The sequence below is a fragment of the Ciconia boyciana genome, chromosome 2 (genome assembly GCF_034638445.1).
Source record: "Ciconia boyciana chromosome 2, ASM3463844v1, whole genome shotgun sequence".
Lineage (NCBI taxonomy): Eukaryota > Metazoa > Chordata > Aves > Ciconiiformes > Ciconiidae > Ciconia > Ciconia boyciana.
Window position 1 is genome coordinate 142,487,407 of NC_132935.1, and position 22,339 is coordinate 142,509,745.

The following is a 22,339-nucleotide window of genomic DNA, read 5'->3' on the forward strand; positions in this document are numbered from 1 at the left end:
AACATTTCTTCCTTCCAAATATAGGCACAGTGTAAGGATTTTGTGGATTTTATGCCAGTTAATTCTGTTGACTTCTATAAATGACATGACTTTAAAAATCATTACACTATCACAGTGAAGTTATACTAAATACTCTATTATACTAAAATCTCTTTGAGACACATATATTACTAGCTGACTTACTCTTTATGTTATTTGTTGCCAATTGTTGACATTCATAGCAGCATATTTGATTATTTTTGCATATGATTGTATTTGAAAATGTGCACTTTTCTGTCTTTGTCCATACCCCCTTAAGAGTTTTTGTTTGCTGTCATAGAATCAATATTTTGTCTGTGAGATGTAATGCTAGTTTTTAATACTTGATTTTTAAACATAAAATTAATTACACTGTTAAAAAAAAAGGATCTTCATCTTACATTGCACTTTAGGAAGGAAGCTGAGAAATATGGCTGTAGCCAGCTCTCTCCAACAGTGTTAATTGTTTGATTTGACAATGCAAAGGGAAGTTGAGAAAACTGTCTCTAAAAATCCCATGCCATGACAGTTAGCAGTTGATTGTAGGGAATCATCCTTTAACTGACTATAGTGAAACCCATTTCCCTAAAGTTCTGTGGACATCATTCTTCTAGTCATAGCCAAATAAATGAAAATGGTCCCTATTTTTTTCTCATGTGAATATTGACCTGAAAGTGAGTATGTGTCTTATGTACTTACTGTGAAGTTGTACACATTAGAATTGTGTTAGGATACTTTTTTATTTATTTGCATTCATTCATAAGAACTTGGTTTTTCAATATGCAGTCAGAAGCAGATTTTCTGATAAAACTGTCAAGAGTTGCAGTTGACTTTTCCAGGTAGGGTTACATGGTTTCAAATGCAGAGTAAACTACATGAGTTTCTTCTATGTTAGCCAGTTTCTTAAAAATATAACATTTGAATTTGTTTTTGAACAAGCATTCAGCCAACATGTCTGTTAACACAAGAATCTTCTAGAACAGTAGAAACTCAGCACATACACAGCATTGTGTTTAGAGACCATTCAGTTCAGCAGCACTTTGAGCTTGGTACTCTGATACAGGTTTCTCAGTCTACATATGTTGCATGGGAATTTGCACCTTTTCCACGCCATCTTTCAGCAGCATTGTTCTATGTTATGGTAAACTGAACCTGAAGCACATAATCAGTGAGCTGAACCACAGAAGCCATGATATAATCTGTTGTCACATTTTTGGCTTTAAATGTCAGCACTATTACAGAGGATGAAGAAGTGTGTGATCAAAAACTGATCACACATATCAGTATTTTAAACAATCATTCACAGATCAACCACTGAGACGTTAAGCACATCCATCCTACTTCTGTGGATGATCTTCAGGGTCATTTGTGTTCACAGTCACCATTGACAATAGCCACTACCTTGTACTGCTACAGAAGTACTATGTGTCTTCGGCTTTTTGGTGCTGTGCAATTGGATGTAAACCCAAATTATTTAAAAACCAAACATCACTCAGCTCTGCATAACCTTGTACCTCTTCTCTCATACAGGAAATCACACTGGTCCTCTGCAAATCACCATCACCTTAGATAGGAGTGAACCTTTTTCAACCAGAGAACTGACTTCTGGCACTGGAAACAATGGAATAATTGACAAAAGGAGCAAATTGCCATCCACATTGTGGAGCAGACACAAGACGGGATGATACGTGCCTTTTTCCACTGAGCACCACTGACGTTTATAGACAGGAGAGAGATGTTCAGCCCAACTCCAGATGCTGGAGGGAAGTCTGTACACACCAGCATCCCTATTTGCCTAAACTCTGCCTGATTCTGCCTGGTGTTATCTGTTCCAGCTTGTTGCTCCTCACTCTGTTCCTGATCCCATGTTCCCATCTTCTTTCCCTGTCATTCCTGGTATGAGTCCCAGCTGTCAGCTCCATACTTGCTCAGCTGGTCCCAGTTTTTCATTATGCTTCTAACACTCCTGACTCCCAGTCTTGGTCTTATCATTTCCTTCATAAGCTACTACCACAATGCATGTGCCTCGTTTCTCCTCCGTGGTCACTTCATCCAGGGTGTTCCTTGAACTGTATGGGCAGAACATTAGGAGGCTGCTTGCCTTGGTGCCTAGCTACAGTAGTGAAAGCTTGTCTTTGGATAATGTCTTCAGCCATGGTCTAATTAGCATCCAGGCAGAAGATTCTGATTATCATAGGCATGATTGTAAGCATGATCAGGTCAGACAGATGATTTCAAGACTTAAACAGGCAAAGCCCAGATTGTTCAAATTCTTACAGATTGGCCTAATTTGATACGTTTTTTCTAGACTCTAAAAAGTCATGTCCCTCACACATCCCTGGTGCAAAATATGGCACTTAGACCTGTTCATGAAAGCACTTTTACGAATTTATAATGGAAAGATAATGTACTGCTGGTGATCTATTTCTTGGAAACATCTGAAATGTTTCTGCTGCAACATAGACTAACCAGACTGAGACAGAGGTTATGGGTAATTTAATTCCAGAGGTCATATTTTTAATAAAATTATAGACCACTAGTAGCAGTCTCATAAAGTGTCAGAATACTTCAGCTGTAGGTGATGTTATTGGTTTTTTCAGTGCAGAGAAATCTTGCTGTAGTTCTATTCCCATTAAATACCAGCAAGATCACATGTTCCTGATGTAGTGTCAGTAAAAATTAAAATACTGCCCCAGAAATATGACTTTTCAACTGCAATTAGTTGGTTATAGAGATGATGAGACTCTTCATCTTTGACAATTTTTAACTCATTACATTAAAGCTGAATTGCAAAATCAAATAAGCTCATAATAAAGGATTTGAGGTTTATGGTATGGCTTCTAACCATATAGAACACTTTTAGTGCTATACCTAAAGCCAGGTGTAGCACATACCATCCAGGTCTGTAGCATGTATAATAGTCATTAATCATTTGTTAGTCTTTGTAATCCCTTTATGAATGTTCCCTTTTATGCAATATGTGAACAAACTGAAGACTGGATCATGAGAAACTTTACATTGCTGCTCTGTCATGGGTTATGTTTGAAGAATTGGATGTGACATGCAATTTTTAAGATCTTTTTAGCAGAATTTTGCGGTTGTTTTCTCCACCTCTTTCTGCTGCTCTCTACTTTTATCTTCTCCTTTCTGTGTCCATTCCACTTCCCTTCCTTTTCATTCCTGTCTTCATATCCCCTTCCCACTCAGTTCTAAATGATGCTAGACAGAGGGACAGTGAAGGAGTCTGGAAAGGTTTATGTCAATAGACAACTGAGTTTTTGTTTAGATTTGTAATTCTTGGGCCATTCTCTACAAGTTGATCTTGCAGAATCTTAGACATTCTCTCCCAGATAGGAGTTGTTATTCAATTGGTTTTCAATATGAACTAGAGCACAATTGCTTTTTTTACTCAAGTTAAAAATAGGACTTGGTTGTGTCCCCTGATAATGACAGTCACCCTGGAGACAGGCAGCCAGGTGGAAATGAATGGGCACCATCCCTGCCCCCTTTGCATTTGCTGCATCCTCTGTGTTTCCTTCATTGACCTGTGTCCATCTGCATCACTTTCTGTAATCTGTCTTAAATCGGATCAGGTAAAGCAAAATAAGCCAGAAAAGGCAGGCTGACTGCCACCTGCTACTTTCTCACCAGAAAGCTCTCACATGGTGAAAAACACCAGAGCGTTCTCAGAACAGGTCCCTGTTTCCCTGTAGAAGAAAAAGTCAAATTATATTCTTCGATCTATACATTCGGAGTAACTAACTTGAGGGGGTCGTATTCAGGATTTGCATCAGGATGGCCAAGGTCAGAATCAGGATTTTGCTGCCGTCTTTGTAGTAATTATTGTCCTAGAATTGCAGACAATTTCTGGTGGGAAGATCACTTCCTCTCCAAAAAACAGTTCCTTCTGCAACGACCCGCTCAGCTGCGGAGGGAGATCTGCCAGCTGAAGTTCACAGATTTTACTCATATGTGACACAGAGGAATTCTGAGCCCAGTTGTGTGATTGAGCCTGTGGTTTAAAATTAGTAATAAACAAGTAATAGGACACGAGTCAGTTACCACTGAGATAGGGACTGGAGAGAAAAAAACACTGAGTGATAACATTTAAATATAACTCCAAACCACAAAACAGAGAGATGACACCTTTCTCCTCTCTCACAGAGTCCAACATCTAGTTTTCAGATTCTGGCCTCTGAAACTTCTGGGTCTGATTCTTTGATTTATTTTTAATAGCAGGGAAAGAGAAAGAATACAAGTTCATAGATAGAATTCCATTTATACTCAAATGCACATTTATTATTTGTGTCTAGATTTTGAACCAAAAAGCCCAAATGAAAACGTATTGCCACCATATGCAGTCCTGGTCACTGGATTCTTCTTAAATCATGGAGAGGAAAATTAAGTGGTTATTGTTGGATTCTCTGCAGTATATTGTGTCCAAAACTGCACTGAGATGATGTCAGAAAATGCTACATTTTTTCCCAATTGTGAAATGAATTATGGGGAGCTAGCTCAACACAGCCAGAATTGTTAAAACAGCTATTTTGGCTGATACACTGTTGTCCAGCCAGAAAATACAGGTGCTTTGTTTTTAAGTATTTTTTTTCAAATGCTGTGTTTCAAGGTTACATTGACCATCTCTTTCTCACTCTCTTCAGAATTTAAACAGTAAAAGTCCCATATGTTGAGAAATATCTGAAGAATTCAATCTTCTGCTATTTTCTCTTCTAAAAACAGATCAAAGGAAAAGCTACAATGCTCAAACAACTGATAATATCTAGGGTAAATTTCTGTCTGACTGTTTACAAAAGAGTACAGTGTTATTTAATAGTTTTTAACTATTCAGCTCTTTTTAGTGGGAGATGTGAGGTGTATTTCCTCCAGTTTGACTCACAGGCTCCTCAACTGGGTGGCATTAGTTTGTCTAAGCACCCTCAGCCATGTTCAGGCCACTGTAATTCCATAGAATGAGAGCTCAAGTTAGAGTTATGGCAGAGATGAACTCTGAACTCAGTGCTCATTCGGTTGGTTTCAGATCAGCAAATTCAACCAGTTTCCTAAAAAATGTTGTGCATAGTCATTAAGTCAATTCAAATCTTCAGAATTTCTTGTTATTTTTTGGTTTAAGTTTAAAAAAATGCCATTTTGATTTTTCATTAGCTTTAAATCATCCTTAAATGAGACAGCTGGGTTAGGTTGATCCATTTTAGGCATTTGGTTATCTCATCCAGCTGTGTCATCCTGAATCACGTATTAGTGGAATAGTCAGGGAATTAAATGATTTTGTTTCAACAGGGAGGCAAGTGTCTCCTGGTGTCTCCCTAGGTAAGGAGCACTGGGCCAAGTCCTCTGCTGGTGTAAATCAGCACTGATCATGATCTATTCTATGTCTCTGATCTGTAGTACCATCTCCCTTCTTACCATTATCAATCATGCCAAATATCAGAAAAAGAATGCAGACAGGGGGGGTGTTATCTCTACTAGCAGATGGTGACTGCTGAGGATGTAGACTACACTCTGAGATGCCATTCTCCTGCCTTACAGGGAATGAGAGACTCTAATGCCTACAGATACAGTAAAGGAAAGACAAAACATGCAGTTTCAGCACTCTTCTACCCTTTCTTTATTCTGTATTTACGACATGTGAAGGTCTCTCAGAAAAAAGTTCTATGACCCATAAGTGCTCCTCCAAAGAAAATCCTGTCCTTCTTGGAATAATTAAATTCCTCTGCACCTGGGGAGGAGACAGTCTCCTGGTCAATTAAGTGATACTGGGCTGAGGTGGGGCTGTTTTTTGGTTGTTGTCTTCTGCAGCCTTGCTTTAAAAAAATTGTGAATTGTCTGGTTAGTTTTTACCCTTGTTTTAATTTTATTTTTCATCTTCCGGTGACTCCAAATGGTCTGTATATTTTCCTAAAACTGTGCCATTAATAGCATGTAAAACTTCTGGTCATCCCCTCTCCATCTGCCCAAACCTTCCTGATTCCCATTTTACTCTGTGTAAGTGGCAACCCCCATCGTACTTGCCCCAACTCTCCCATTCCATTACAGTGAGAAACATGTTGAGCCCAGCACCAGCTGTGTAGCCAACAAAAAATATGTTTGGAGAGGAGAGCACTTCTTATCTGAATTGCACACTAACACTGAAATCCTGATCTTAATAACATCTGTGAGAGGTGAGAACCTGAAGTCTGGGGTGTAAAGCTGGGAATTTGCACAACCAATGAACACATTTGATCTCAGCTTGTACATACATACAGGATATTTTTTCTTACCTGCCCCAAACAGAAAAACAGCATGCTCTCCTTTTAAAATAGGGACCTAGGTATCTGAATCTTACCTCCTTGTATTTTCCCTGTTCTGAACAGGCTGTGTCTTGTCCTGACCAACTAATACTGTAGTCAGTTGTGGAATGAACTAAAACTGGAGATTCTTCAGATCTCTCCCTGAAAAGATGATGGCTGAAATAGATAGTCATTGGCAGTGTTCCTCAAGGGGGCATTCTAATACATTATTTATACTGTTCACATAGGATAAGAGAAAGCCAGCAGGGTATTGGTTCAAATACTCAAAACTCTGGTTTAAATTCAGAGTAATTAATTTTTCTACCAACAGTCTAAATTAGTAGAAAAAAAAGAATAAACTGAAAAATGTAAATCTTGCTATAGAATGCATCTAAGACTGTACAAATTATATAATCAAAGCCCAAATATTGAAATTGTGTTAGCAGAATTGGACTCTCTTCAGATTTTGTCGAAAAGAAAAATTGTATGATTTACTGGAATATAGATGCACCCCTAATAAGACTGAGTTGATCATAGGTAAGAAAACAAATTAATATTAAGAAATTATATTAGACTCCACTTCTGTGGAGTCTACAGAAGAATACTGCTAAAGTAGAGAAGATTACAGTTTATTTATTTTAATTTAGTAGAATGTCCATGTCTAAAAGGAGATAAAAAATACATTTTGAATGAGAACATAGCAGAAAAAATAAGGGGTGAAATTAAATCCAAGAAAACCAGGAAAACTTCAGACTATAAGGGATCCCAGAAAATTTTTATTAGGTTTACAAATTGGTGCTAATGGCTGTTCTCAGACAAACAAGCAAATCAGTGTTGGATGATGCATCTTTACAAGCTAAAATAAGAAAAATCTTCTTAAAATAATTCTAAATACTGGAGATGCATGAGAGGTATTTGTTTAAGTAAATATCCAGTGTCATTAATAAATGCAGTCTCTGACCTATTGGCAGATAATCTCACAGTTTTGAAATGGTCCTCAGGAGCTTTATTCATCTCAACCAAGCAGAATTAATTGATAGTAGATTGTTCTGTAATACTATGAAACAGATGTAAAAAAAATAAGGCATAACCTATAACTGTTGTCTTTTGATCCTGAAGAGGCATTTGAATGAGTCAGCTTAAAGTTTGTCTTCTACATTTTACAGTGGATACAGAATCTGATGATGACTAGTTTCTCAGAAGAGCTTCTTTCACAGGATTGGACTTCTATATAACTAGCATATTCATGTGTACCTGCAAAGGGGATAACACTGAACCCTTTAGTCCTTATAGAGGAACACGCCAAAAATATCACTTCCTCATTATCTTATTTTATATAGCCATTTTTTACATATGCATAAAATTACTGACTACAGGAAACTAGCAATACAGTTATAGCTTTGATATAAAAAAGTGAATGTTAAATTTAAAGTGTGATCATAGGCTAACAACACTTAAGAAAGTAGAACAAAGGTTTCCCACAGCACTGGCTGGTTACAAATTAATTGGGCTGTATTAGACATTTTAGCAGTCTCCAGTACTTAAAGGTATGGATTTTGGCTCAGCTTGAAGCAGTTTCAAGTATCTGGTTTCTCAAAAATACTAACCTAATTGTTTTTAGGCGATTGCAATAAAAATAACAGGATCTGTTAAGGTAAAAGTTATCATGAGGTAAATACTTCCTATGGAGGTGAACTCCCTCTTTCCATTTTAATGGGACTGATTCAATTTTGCGCTAGATCTTCACCTGGCTAATTTATATTATCCTGAGTAAGCTGAAATCAAATCTCCTTTCATACCTCTTTACAAGTTCTGCACCATTACATGGGGAAGGTTACACTGGAGAAAAATTGAGGAGAAGCATTACATATGGCAGGTCCACTGTATGTAGGGTGATTATAAAATGATCCCATGCTAATTTTACAGTAGTTTTGTGCTTGCAAATGGTCAGGAAATTAAAGTGGACAATCAGTGCCTTTCATATGTGTTCCTTTATGTTTACTTGAAGGGTTCCTAGGAAATAACTTCACAGAAGCTAGCAATACCTTCAGAAAGTCTTCTGGCAACTCAGAAGGAGTCCTTAAATTATACTTGGATGAACAGATATTTTTTTTCTACTAAAATTTCTAATGATTTGGAAAAAATGAGCCAGATGTCAGTTGGATCTCCTGCACTACAAATTCCCAGCCATTCTTGAACTGGCAGTCAGGCTCAGGGAGGACTCTGCTGTGAGGAACACCAGGACCAGAGCAGAACCAACCTTAGAATTAAGCAGCTACAAATGGACATAGCACTTGTACTTGCAGCTTTGATGTAATACACCAGACAAGAAGCCTGAAACTGCCACTGGATAGAGAAAAACAAAACCCAACTTGTCTTTCAAAAAAATGTTGACTCTTCGGAGAGGTTTATGAACTTGGTGCAGTTATTTTCTGATAGCCTTTTGTTGTGATTTCAAAAGAAATGGCTATTAAATAACTGGCAAAAGTGGACTTTTTTTCAGCAAACACAATCAGTATAATGGAGGTGTAAGATCATTACATTCTTCTGAGAAAGCAGCACTCCTGAAATCTAGAACTACATTGCATCAGACAGGCTCAGTCATAACTTGCTTTGCTAGAATGCCACAATGAGTGCAGTTAAACAGAATCAACAAAAACAGTTCCATATATACAGATAGGAATTGCACACAAGGAACCTTCTCTTTCCAACTGGCCTTCTCACATAAGCTCTTTACCTACATTTATGAACTTTTTTTTTAACTGCAGTCTTTGCTAATTTTAAATACCACTAGCTTTTTGCACAGTGTTTTAGCTTCATCCCTGCTGAAACACATCTGGCATGATAGGATGATGGCTGCTTCTGGTTAATGCACAAATGAGGAACTCTGTCTTTTCTGAGGCCTTTTAGACACAATTGGCAAATTGCATATCTGTACTACACAGTGTAATGTGACCCAGGAATAAGGAATAAAAGGATCGCATGATTGGAAGCCATATAAAACAACACTGGAGACTAGACCACGGATTCCTCACCCCTGCTTTAATCCAAGAGACTCACATTTACCTGGCTGGTGAGTAAAGATTTCCATGGACTGCATTCAGAGCCTGCTCTGTGGCAGGTAACATATAGCACAGTTTCAGAGAGTCATCATCAGTGAGCCTAAACAGAGAAAGTAGTATACAACAGTCAGAGAGTCTTTTTGGATGCTTTCAGGAGACAGTGTGAATTGTAACTGCAGGTTCTTGCAAGAGAGAACTTTACTGTCTCCACTAGAGTAACTTTTTCAGGTCTAAAATATCAGTGTGTGACTTTGTATCTCAGGAGTTGGAATGATTGCTGAGTTGCTCAGGAAAGTTGAAATAGTGCCAGTGCTTTTGTTTTATTACATGAGTTTTGCTTTAGACCTGTGTCCTAGAACTAAAAAAGTTTGTATACAACTAGCAATTAGGAACATCGAAGTTGTATTACTCTTTCTGGGCCTTATCATATGATCATTTACTTTAATGTCAGATCTTCAAAACCAGAGGCAACAAAGATAGCTTGTCATAATTAAAAGAGAGCAAATAATACTGGTCATGTCTGGCTAGCCACCTCTTCATTTCAAAAGTAAGACCATGTTCAAACTGCAGAGATCCAGTGGTGTAAGATATCCTTGGCTTAGTTCTGTGTGGAAAATGTGTCTTGTCCTAAAAACATAATAACTACATTCAGCAGAGCTTGCAAGACAAGTGCTGAAGGAGATCTAGCATTTAATGAGTGCAGAGAAGACTGAGATGCATTTTAATTCAACGTATGGAACTATTTGTTGGCTGTGTGTGGTTTTGACAGCTCTGCAAAAGTGACTACCGCTTCAAAATTCACACTGGTAAATTTGCTATTGAGCTCCATATAGAAACCACAGCATGATGTAACACTGCATGACTTGACTGGGAGCTGAACACAATGGACTAATTGCTAAATGCGTGTGAGAAGAGGTCCAAAACTAGGAGACCAGCTACAGACATTTGAGTTGAAACATTTTATGCTTTTGCTTTATGTTTCTTTAACAAATATGAAGTTACCTTAGGACAAAACATTTTCAGGAAGAATAAACTAAAACTAGTAAGACAGAAGGGAAATTCAGAAGCAGGTTTTTTAAGCTAAAAAATCAGACAACTGACATAGTAAGAAGACCCAAAGACCTCGTAGCCACATCTTCTGACTAACTCATTTACAGCTGTCAAGGCACTCAGGCTACTGAGATCAAAAATGTGAGTGTTTGCTCTACTTGCAAAAAGCTGAAATAACGACAAGAGAAGTCTCTATCTTGTATGTCTCTGTCTAGGATACCTCAGCTTTTGCAGTTCTTATAGAACGAATCAAAGAAGTCTGTCTCCCTGCCTGTGCTGAGGAAATTGTTATGAAGAGTGAAAGAATGAAAAGAGAGGTTAAAAGAAATAAAGTCTGAGGGAAAGGGAAGAGCTGACTTCAGTCTCATGGGATTTTTTTAGCTTGCCCCTGAATCCGTCACCACAGATTATGTGGTTTAGGAACCCGATCAGAGCAAACTGTCACTTCCCTCCTACCCACGTGTTGGTGTCCTTTGCCTAGAAAGGAAAGGCTGGTGCCTGTCTAAGCCTTGTCCTAATACAGATTTTGTGCACAATTACATCATGCACCCAAACTGAAGAACACACAAGTGCTCTAAGAGCCTCTGCTGGACGTAGCCATCATACTATTTTTGCTTTGGAGAAGTTCGTTGGAAACAAGAAAAGTTTCTTTTTTAATGTCCCAGAGCATGCAATTTAGGCAAATATTCATTCTATTTAATATTAATCAAACTAAAAATTAATCCAAACTAGTTATCAGGCATGATTGTTCCCACATGCTTGAGACATCCTACTGAGGTAGAAGGAATTCCCTTCTGAAGGTTGTCACTCCTCTCCAGGGAGTCAAAGGGTGCTTTGAAGGATGTCTTAAAATAGACACCTCACTTTAGATAGCCAAAATCAGGTTAAGTAAAACCTATCCATGACAACTGAGACACAGACCAGTGAATCCAATAGAAAGATTCATGAAAACGAATAAAGTCAGCAGGACTGCTTAAATTTAACCATCTGGCATAAGTTTTCATGGTTAATTTTAAAGGCAAGGCTGTTCAGCACCTTGCAGAACCATTACTTGTTTTACACCTAAATCATACATAAAAATGTAAGTACATGAATATTTATGTGCTGAAGAAAGATCAGGTCATAAAGACTTACGAGAAGAAGTGCTGGAGCCCAGCTGTCAGAAACTCCTGCCGAGCTAACCATCTGTCTATAATCACACATCTATCAGTTTTCTGTCTGTAATTACACATGTCTGTCAACAGCCCCCTCATCCCAAATGCAGACTTCAAAGAATTCAGGTTTTCTCCTGAAAAATCTGCTTTTTCCTCAGCTTCCTCCTCTCCCCTTTTCCCCTCCCCATGTAGCTCTATGTACCTTGATTAGTTCTGCTTTTTTCTTACTTGGGATGATTACACTGACATCATACAAATGGAGAATCTGTATTTATTCTGAGGAAAGAAGAGTCTTTTGAAGATGCCAAGACAGCATTTACTGGTAAGGTGACATTTTCATAGATAAAATTGGACTTGCCTTCTGCTTACAAATAAACTGCTATGAAAGCACTCGTCTGTATACTGAACGTCAGATTTTAAGCAGTTCTCTAGGATTCTGTTATATTTTACTATTGCTTTATGGGCTCTCAGATTCACTTACGCAGAAATGTGAAGGTACTAAATTAGTGCAACATAAAGGTGATCTAGAATGTGTACAGTTGTTAGTAATTCATGTAATAGATACCATTCCAGTGCTGACAGAGGGTTATGCCTTATATGATTAGTATTAAGGGAAAGCATGGAAAGTAATCAAATAAAATCCCAATATGCTGATTTATTGTTACTTAAAATATACACTGTTTGGAGACAGGACTTTCTAGAGCCTTTTTCTTTTCCACCTGGTAATTTCCACCTCGCTCAGTCAGAGTAGGATGCATGTCTCTCCAGTACATCATTAATACAGCTGCCAGGGCCACAGAAAAGAGCTGAGCCTGCAGCATCTACCATGTTTTCTCATTCTTTTGCCCAGTAGTAAGGAAGTGAGCTCAGGACTCAGTTTCAGGTCTCCCGTAAGACTCCTGCTGGCTTGTCCAACATTTCCTTTAAAAGAAACTGAAATAAACCCTGTTTCCTAATGATTTGTATTGGATTCATGCTGAGAAATCCCAGTTTTGTGCCTGCCACTTGGATTGGTTGCACCTTCCAAGAAACACAAAAGACGTCTTTCTTTCTTCTGATCTAGATCCACACCCTTCATTAGCTTCAACCCTCTTTTTTTAATGACCTCCATTAGCCCATGCATGAAATGGCTACAAACATTTTTCTGTCTTCTTCAAAAGGCATATCTTCAGCTTGGATTCCTCCTTGTTAGGGCCACCTAACACTTCTAAGAGACACTTCAACACTTCTAAAAGACATTCTGAGAACCCCAAGAACTGAGAAATAAGGGAAAAAAATGAAGAAAAATCTCAAAATGTTAAATAACATCTAATTCGTGGTAGAAGAGCATTTAGCAGTGAAGCATAAGAAGCCAAATGAAAACTAGGATGGCAGAGTATTTTGTTTAGAATAAAAAGCTGGTGGAAGTACAAATCAGAGCTTTAACTTTAAAGTGTGGTAGTATGCTGAAAAAGAATTCTGTTAAAAGGTTTTATAGGGTTCATTAACTCTTGGAACTGTACAACTCTACAGTCCTCCTTAGGAGATATGGGATACAAGTTTATGTTGTGTACAATTGAAAAGATCCTGTCCTTCTACTAATTTATTCTAGGGAGAGAAATAGGAGAAAAGATATTATTCCATTCTTTACTTAGACCTCCTCTTCAGCAATTTGGACAGGGAGGTGCACATGCTTGTTCCAAATGACTTCTACATTTACCCCGCTGATATGTTAAAAAGAAACGTTTTAGAGCTAGGCACTGAAAATTCAGTCTGTGCACTGAAAATCTTTTAGCCTCATGTAGGAGGGACACTATATCCTCCACAGCTGAATAGCAGTTTTGTTTTTTCATGATGAAGCTACAAAACCTGTCCCTGATACTGGTGCAAAAAAAAGAAGGAAAGGTTGGTGAAAACACTTTGTATGAGTAACAGCACAGCTGTAGCAGGACCTTTTGGTTCCTGGAGTACACCTTCATCTTCCCAGTATCTCCCCCTCTTATAGGATCTGAGGATTACAAAGTAATGTTACAGAAAATGATAGAGATAAGTAAAATCTCAGCTCTAAAAAGAATTTTTTTTGAAGAAGAAGAAGAGAATGGATCATATTCTGATGATCCTATATGTTAAATCTCTCAGAAACTGGGATTGTCTGGCATAATTATTGATTTAAATAAAGAAAGCATTGTTTTGTATGTGCATGTGGTCATGAATTACCAAACAACAAACTTGCTGTCACTCCCCACAGAATAGGGGATGTTAATAACCCTGTTTATGAATTGACCTTATTGACTGTCTAATACTTAATCTGTTTGTTAAACTACCAAACTGATCACCTTGAGCCCAGATTACTGGTTTAGGTTTGGGTTGCATCAAACTTTTTTAATAAGAAGGATAGTAAGTGGAATGCTCTTGTTTGAGTACATTTGTCTGGGTGGATAGGATTCATCACATCCACATTTAGCCACCTATAAGTTAAGTATCTAGTCTAAGCTCATCCTCAACACTTTCTGTACAGTGAGTGGAGGCAAAGAAGCCCCCTAAGATGTGTAACGTAGGTTGGATGAACCGCCTTCTGGAGTTACCCATGTTTTTGCATTGACTGTAGAAAGACTCTAGATGCCTGGCTACAGCTAGGCATAGATATGAAATCGCTGAAGTTAGGCATGATAAATTTCATCAATCTCCGCCTGAGAGTTCAAATTCATGACTGCTGCTCAGTGAGAGGAGGCTCACCTCAGGTTGTGCAGTTTTATCTTATGACGATTAGCCATTTTGACCCCACTCCTCCTACCCAGAAGAGAAACATACAGACAAAACCCTCAAAAGTGCCTGCATAGCAGTATGAAGAAAGAGGTATTCAGAATGTAAAGGGCTCTGCACAAATACTCCTTGCAGTATTCACTCGGCTCTGCTGATGTCTGTGTATACATAAACTGACTACACGAGTCAGTAAACTTTTCCATATTATGTTGTTAACGTCCCTCAAGCCTGAAATGTTGGGCTACCTCTGAGGACTAAAACCAGCTAAATTTCCATGCCTGTTTTTTGGGTTTTGACACAGAGAGGATTGCCAGCAAATGTGTGGTAGTTGTGGTTTTTGTGATGCGGACGCTTGGACTGACACACATATTTCATTTTGCTGCCATATGCTCGTTAGATAGCAATAACTTTCCGTCGGTGTTGCACTGTTCTACACACAAATCTGTGACCTGCACGGAAGTCTTCACAGTCCTTCACTGATCCACAGAGCGATGCCATCTTCCAGTCCATGGTCACTCATCATAGAAAAGAGTTGATCTGGGCACAGAATGGATCTTAAGAAAAAGAAACTGAAAAACTGCATGTGCTTATTTGCAAAAGTGTGTGTTTTAATTTGATTGCATTACTATTGCTTTGGCATTAAATCAAATTGCTAATCTTTGTCTAGCCAGCCATCTATATTTTTGTCACAAATGGATGGAAAATGCAAACCACATAAAAATGAGACACTAACAACTTTAATCTGCTTTTTCAGATTAACCAGAAGAAATGTGCTTTGTCACTTACACAATACACTGTAGTTCAATTCAGGTTGGTGGAGAAACCCTTGTTTTCCAAAAGAGTGAAGGAAGATGACCAAGGCCAAAAAAGCATATTTGTATTAATTGGACACTTTCTTAAAACAGTTTGTTTTTCTGAACCTTGATGGTCCCAGATCTACTTTGCATTTCATCTCATTCCTTGCCCTCTCTATTAATGGAAAAACCTCAAAGGTTTTAAATTAGTTTGTTCAAATACTCTATATTCAAACAGTTGCGTGGAGAAAAATGAGCAATTCTGAAGTGCTCTGTGAGCTATGCTCTTCTTGGAGCAGCTGATTTAATATCTGCAGCTGCTGCTAACAAACAGAAAACCGGTCTCCTTTGTAACTTCATTTTACTGTATGTCAAACCCCAACTGCAAATATTCTTTTTTTAAGTAATCAAGTGCAATCTGATATGCCTGAACAGCAGCACTTTATTGCCACTTTATCAGCCAGAGTTCCTTTGAAGGGATGCTGGTGACCAAGAAAATTTGCCAGATCAGAATGGTTATAATTGTTCACTTATTTAATCAAGTACTAAAACAATACATGTATTTGTATTGCCACTGATATATTAACAAAACATTTTGTTGCTATGCAGTTCTTCCTGCCTTATTGATGGTTCTTTTCTATCTCAGATTAGCAATAAACCATACAAGAAAATCTTACTTGCATGGATCAACAAATTTAAAAACTTAAGTTGCCTATTTGCTTTATTAAAGATAGTAAATGCACTCGACAGAGACATCTTCCTTGCTTTTATGTACTTCTTGTTGACAGCCTTTTCCAGTGTAGGTCTCTCAGAGTCATCATATTACATTGCAGGTAGGTCGTCATGGGCTTTTGCAAAAGTTTCCAGGCAGCAATGGACATTGTGTTTTCACTTGCCCCTGTGATTTGACTGTCATACTGCAGGGTTTCTATTGTAAACACGACAAGGGTAAAAGTGTGTTCCTTTCTCTAAAATTTGGAACTATTGCGATATTTGAAAGAAAAATCCAACCACCCTGAGTGCAGTCAGAAACCCCCAAAGCACAGTTCAGGCAGCCTCACCTCCAGCACAGCTATCTAGGCTTGTCCTCTGCATTTTCAAGTCATATTCCCCAGCACTTCAGAGAAGGGAGAAGGAGCCCATCACAATATAAATGAAATATGTATTTTTCATTACTCCTGTCACTGGAAAGTGCCAACAATAACTGAGGGATTTACAGAGAAGAAAATCAGGTCCTTGTCCAGAGCAGCCAGCAGTCTGGAGTAGGTGTTTGTATATGCTGGAGATTACATGCAAGCAAGGTAAGCGAACATTGAATCACCAAAAGAGGGAGAATTAAATAGCATAGCTCATTAATTCTGCAGTCTTTAGCTTTACTTTGTTACAGTTAACTGTTAGTTTTGTCTCATTGGTTGTTAACAAGTCTGTCTTGAGAACATGCAGGCTGGTGTGGGGAAGACCTCTGCTAGGGCTACGTTTTGAGGAAGGTTTAAGTGTGGAGAATTACTTGTACCTCATGGCTTTATAGAAGGATGTCTAAAGACAAAAATGACAAAGAGGGATTAAAGACTAGTTTTCAGAGAGAGATCTGGAAAAAATTCTGACTTAAGGGAAGTTCAAAAATTCTGAACTTATGGAAACACTAGTGTAGATTGTCCTGGGAAGTGTGGAATCCCTGTTGTTGAAGGAAATACCAGGTTAGACAACATCTGGTAGTGATGAGACGAGTCTATCTGATGCTGCTTTGAGGAATTATTCTTTTTATGGTTCTTTAATAAATACCTTCACAATGGTGAAGGGGCCTGGATGTGGGACTGTTTTTAGTCTGAATCCATTTCAGTCCTGTCTTTGGAAGGGAAGAAGTCAGCGGAAGTTTTTGTTGTATTTAATGTAAAAATATTTCTTATTCTAGAGCTGTCAAGGTTTGATTTTAAGAGTTCATATATAAATAAATAAATAAGATAATTTTGGAGATTCACAAATGCACACAATCCAAGAGGCACTCTTAAGCAAAAATTTGTCCTGTGTCCAAACATTTGCTCATATCCACTTTTGAATCTGCTATGACCTACCTTCACATTACTTTGGAAGAGGCATGAGTTAGAAAGTAGGCAGAATATTTTTCTGACTTCTCTCTGGTATTGCTTTGGTTTTGCCCTACCTAGAGAATGACATTCACATCATGAGTGTCTAGAACTCTGTTCAGTGTTGGGAAAATGGGAAGAATCAGTTCACTGTTCAGATTAATTTTGAAAGTTCATTCTGTATGTTCAGTTGTGCATGTTCATGACTGACCAAAATCTGTGTGTGATTTCAACCCACTGCTTCTGAGTGGTGCTCATTGCTGAATTTTGAAGCCTGTACAAAGACAACAGAGTAGGCTGTCAGTTCTTATTATGATTCATGTCATTCTAACTGATTAATTCAGTGAAATGTGGCATAATCACACTAGGCTAGACATATGTCAGCAAAACGATATTTGTGAAAAACACAGGACAGCCCCAGCTTTACCCTATTTTGGGGGGTTTGTTTTTGAAGGGGGCTGAGGGAGCTTTCCTACCTTCATGAGTTTCCTGGTCCTCTTTCCCCAAAATAGGAAGAAAATTAGATTCATCACTCTCTCCAGAGTGATGGGTTTAATGAAAAATAATGGTTTCTTGCATATAGCAAATTTGCTTTTAGGAATCTTTACCTTCTTCTTGAGGCAGGTACAGGGCACTCCTTTTCTTAAAGCTAACTTTGAACAGGGATAAAAGCAAAGAGATGTCAGCAGCCTTCTATACTCTTTTTCCACATTCGTCTTTCTTTCCTGTCCACAGCTCACACAGGACAGATGTCAAAGGTGACAGCTGCTGGAATTTTGCAATTAAATGTTTGTAACATAGGACCATCTCTTTCATTTCCAAGGTAGAAAATGACCATTTTGTTCCAAATTTCAGGATTCAAAAGGTAATTTTGTGGGAGAAGAATATTGCTGCCTAATTTTTTAAATTAATTTAACTTTTTTTACACTGCAAGGGAAAATATTTATTTTTTAACACATAGGTTTTATTATGAGCTGTGTCCTGTTGGCCTGTGTCTATGGTAGACATCCATCACAACTAAACACAAGGGTTGAGCATTTGTTTCCTGAGAGAAAAGGTGAGTAAAGTGTAGGCTTTACTGATAAGAAAAATACCGAGTCATCAGGAGTTACTCTGAATCTTTCTTCTACCCCCCTTGGATGTATTTTTTTTGACTTTTTAAAGATAAAAAGGTTGGTATGTTAACACTGATGGTAAGCATTTAGAAAAAAAGAAACAAGGGAGAAACTTGTGACTATATGAGAAAAAAAGGTGTGTGAGGGTATTTGAAGTAACATAAAAGGCAGAGTACCAAACTAGTTCTTAGTCAAATAACACCATGAAGCCTCATACGTCTTTTATCTTCAATAGAATAAGTGAGAAAAGTGGGTAGATTTTTTGTTCCATATCTTCATTGATTGAATCACACTCAAAATAAGAACTATCTTGGATATAGAAAAAAATTATTAAAATGTTAAAAGTATCCATTGGCTATAAGATTAGAATGAGAATTTAGAGTACGAATTCCTTTCAAAACCTCAGCTAAAGCTTCTTGCCATGATATTTTGAAAGACATGAACCTCAGAGCTGGGAAGTCATTACCCTTCCATTCTGCTTGAAGATGAAAATACCTATTCAGTATTATGGCAACAAAAGTCTTTCAGTACTTCTTATGACCAGCCTCTCACATGGCCTAGGCTGAAACAGATATATCTATTACATCTTGCCATTGTCTCTTTATAAAATATTCACAGTAATGTATGCAGGGGAACGGAGGAAGGGGAGAGAAAATGGAAAAGGGAAATCCTATCATAAAGGACCCAAGAAAGATACTTGTTGACCTCAGGCTAGCCTATCAAACAAATCTTTCAAGGTAAAAGAATCCCATGGTCTAACGATGTAGTGCATTCAGCCTGCCCAGGATGCTTGAACAATTGTGAAAGAAAAGTTCTCTGACTTCTAGAGCCAGCAAGAACTTCAGCAGCTTCCAGTCATGAGATGGATAGAAAAGACTTCAGTCCAGGCCCTTAATTTCCTACACAAGAAATACAATGGTGCTTGCAGGTTAGGATATACAGGGCTGGAGTGTATTGCTTCCAAAGGGCATTCAGCCGATAGGGGAAGGGCTGTGCACAATGAGGGACAACGACACTGATAAAGAGCTCTCTTCTTCTTAACACGAGCCAGCTGGATGGACATTTATGTAAGATATTGGGCCCATATTCAAACTATCCAACTTTTGACACATAACTGAAACAACTGAACTACAAGCTTAATTACTCTTGTTTAATCTTTGTTCTTACCTCTGGAGGCAGTTCTGTTCCTCTAAGGTCTAAATTGCCCTCTAGAGATTTCTAGGTCTTTCTGGGACAGGGAGTTTAGTCCAATCTCTTAGTTTAAGTCTAAAGTTAGTTCTGAAAAGTCCAGTCTAGAACCCACAGACATTTGCTTTTGCCCATGAAAAATGATCCAGAAATTGCAGGTCATTTGCTGGTTTGCTCTGTATTAAGAGCTGTAGAAACAATGTTTGTTCTCCTTTTCCTCTCCTTTTGTTTCTCTCCTTTTAAATTTAGTTTTTAAATATGACCTTTTTTTTTTAAAAAAAAAAGGACTTTTATTCATAGTGCTTGCTTTGTTAAGTAAGAACTTTAAAACATTTGATAGTCATTTGTCCTGATATATACCACAAAGAGCAGACAAACTGTGCTGTGCAGCAGTTAACATATTCAGGGCACTTAGGGTATGAAACACTGCAATGAATCCTGAACAATTCCTGCTTACCTTTCTCGTATGTAAACTAAAGCCATGCTTTATTTCTTTTGGAGTTTTGTTTTAGCAGGTGTACGTTCCTTATTTGAGCAAAGAACATTTTTCCAATCATTTTTATGGTGGCTTCTTTGAAGGTAACTTCCTGGAGGTAAATCCAATTGCAAAGAGCTATTCACAGGGTCCTTGTCAATCACTAAAAATTGAAGTTACTGATAGAAAACTGATGTGGTCAGAAGGTGAAAGAGCTATTTCTTCATTTTCCTGGGATCTCCAGGTCCTTTGCTTTTCCTGAGCCCCTGGCTCCTTGTATTCCTGCTTACTTCTCAGGATTATAATTCTGAGATCAAATTGTTACTTTTTTCAAATATAATCTTATTTAAGCAAAAAACAACCTCCGGGTAACATTTTCAAAAGCACATCAGTCACTTTGGAGCCTAAAAGGACGGATGTCAAAGGCTCAGGAGATATATGGGATACAATTCCCATTAACTTTCAGTGGTCGACAGGTACCTAGCTGACATTTGTGCAAGGGGCAAAAGCAAAAGTCCACTGGGACATTATGTTTGCGTATTCACCTACAAAGTGTTCCCTGTTCATGGACGCAAGTATTTTCAGTTTAAACTTCCTAAGGGACTCTAGGTGAACTTGTAGTTTAGCTACTCAAAATCTAGAAGTTTCCAACTAAACCTCTCAGTGACTTCTGCTTTCAAAACTTTAATCTCTGGTTTAGGATATTACTTAGACTAAATTCAGTTTTGGAGTTTAACAAATTTTAAAACCTAGAAAAATAAATTTTAATTCTACACCTTAGCCAGTCTTCAGAAGCATTTATGTTTTAACATTTAATTTCAGGGAGAGCTTGTAGGCTCCAAATTTGGTCAGATTTTGACATATGCTAAGACTGTACAATTTAGCTTTGTGAAAGAAAAAGTTTCAGAGTTTAAACTCTAGTCTGTTAGATTTTAGTAAATTTTAAAGCCTAGCAGTTGAACATCATAGATGAAAAGAAATCCACAGATTTCAAATACAAGTCTTAACTAATTTGAAACCGTACAATATCGGGAAAGCAATTCTTGTGCTTCCCGCTGAGGTGCTGGGCATTGTGGCAGTAGATCTATCTCACCATCAGTGTAACCAGGAAAAACAGAGAACTAAGTTTCAGTGCATGGCAATGAATGTAATAAAGGAAAGAAAGGATTGATTTATGAAGGAAAATTTTTGAATAAATAGAGCAGGAAGGATGAACTTCATGTAAACCAAAATGGAATCAGGCTGCTGACACTAAAAATAGAAAAGGTCAAATGGAAATTTTTTAACTTTGAAGGAAAGCTGGCAGGTGAGGAAGATTTTGAAATGCTGCATCCTCTAGATATGAAGGTATAAAACCCTGCATCCTTGGATAACAGATAGAACAGAAGTTGCTACAACTGAAGAAGGAAACACTGAAGAACAGGTTCAAGTAAAGTCTTGTTTAAGCAGAGGATGTAAAAACAGACAAGCAGGCTGACAAGAAACTTATATGGATGTTGTGGTTTAACCCCAGCCAGCAACTAATCCCCACACAGCCACTTGGTCATTTCCCCCCGGTGGGATGGGGGAGAGAATGGGAAGAGTAAAAGTGAGAAAACTCGTGGGCTGAGATAAAGACACTTTAATAGGTAAAGCAAAAGCCACGCACACAAGCAAAGCCAAACAAGGAATTCATTCACTGCTTCCCATGGGCAGGCAGGTGTTCAGCCATCTCCAGGAAAGCAGGGCTCCATCACGCATAATGGTTACTTGGGAAGACAAACGCCATCACTCCGAACGTCCCCCCCTTCCTTCTTCTTCCCTCCAGCTTTATATATTGAGCATGACGTCATATGGTATGGCATATCCCTTTGGTCAGTTGAGGTCAGCTGTCCCAGCCGTGTCCCCTCCCAGCTTCTTGTGCACCCCCAGCCTACTCGCTGGTGGGGTGGGGTGAGAAGCAGAAAAGGCCTTGACTCTGTGGAAGCGCTGCTCAGCAGTAACGAAAACGTCCCTGAATTATCAACACCGTTTTCAGCACAAATCCAAAACACAGCCCCATACTAGCTACTATGGAGAAAATTAACTCTATCCCAGTCAAAACCAACACAATGGATTTCAACATATATGCTATAAGTCTAAAAATAGCTGGATGAACTGGAATACTAGATGATAAATGAAAATATTAAAATAGCAGGTAGTAGACAGAAATTGGTGAAAGCGATGAGACAGTGAAATATTGAGGGTGTAACATCAGGGCTATCCCAGCAGTCACCCAGCTCAGAGAGTGAGAATGAGTCACCATCCCTGGAAGTATTTAAAAGACGTTTGGATGAGGTGCTTAGGAACATGGTTTAGTGGTGGTCTTGGTAGTGTTAGGTTTATGATTGG

General features: G+C 38.2%; 1 long non-coding RNA gene across 1 annotated transcript in view; it reads left to right on the forward strand.

Moving 5' to 3' along the window:
* Positions 1–8,906: 8,906 nt before the first annotated feature.
* LOC140648383 (uncharacterized) overlaps positions 8,907–22,339 on the forward strand; it is a 36,894-nt gene continuing 23,461 nt past the window's right edge. Inside the window, exon 1 of the long non-coding RNA XR_012041194.1 lies at positions 8,907–9,378. This is a non-coding gene — a long non-coding RNA (uncharacterized lncRNA). The remainder of the gene's footprint in view (positions 9,379–22,339) is intronic.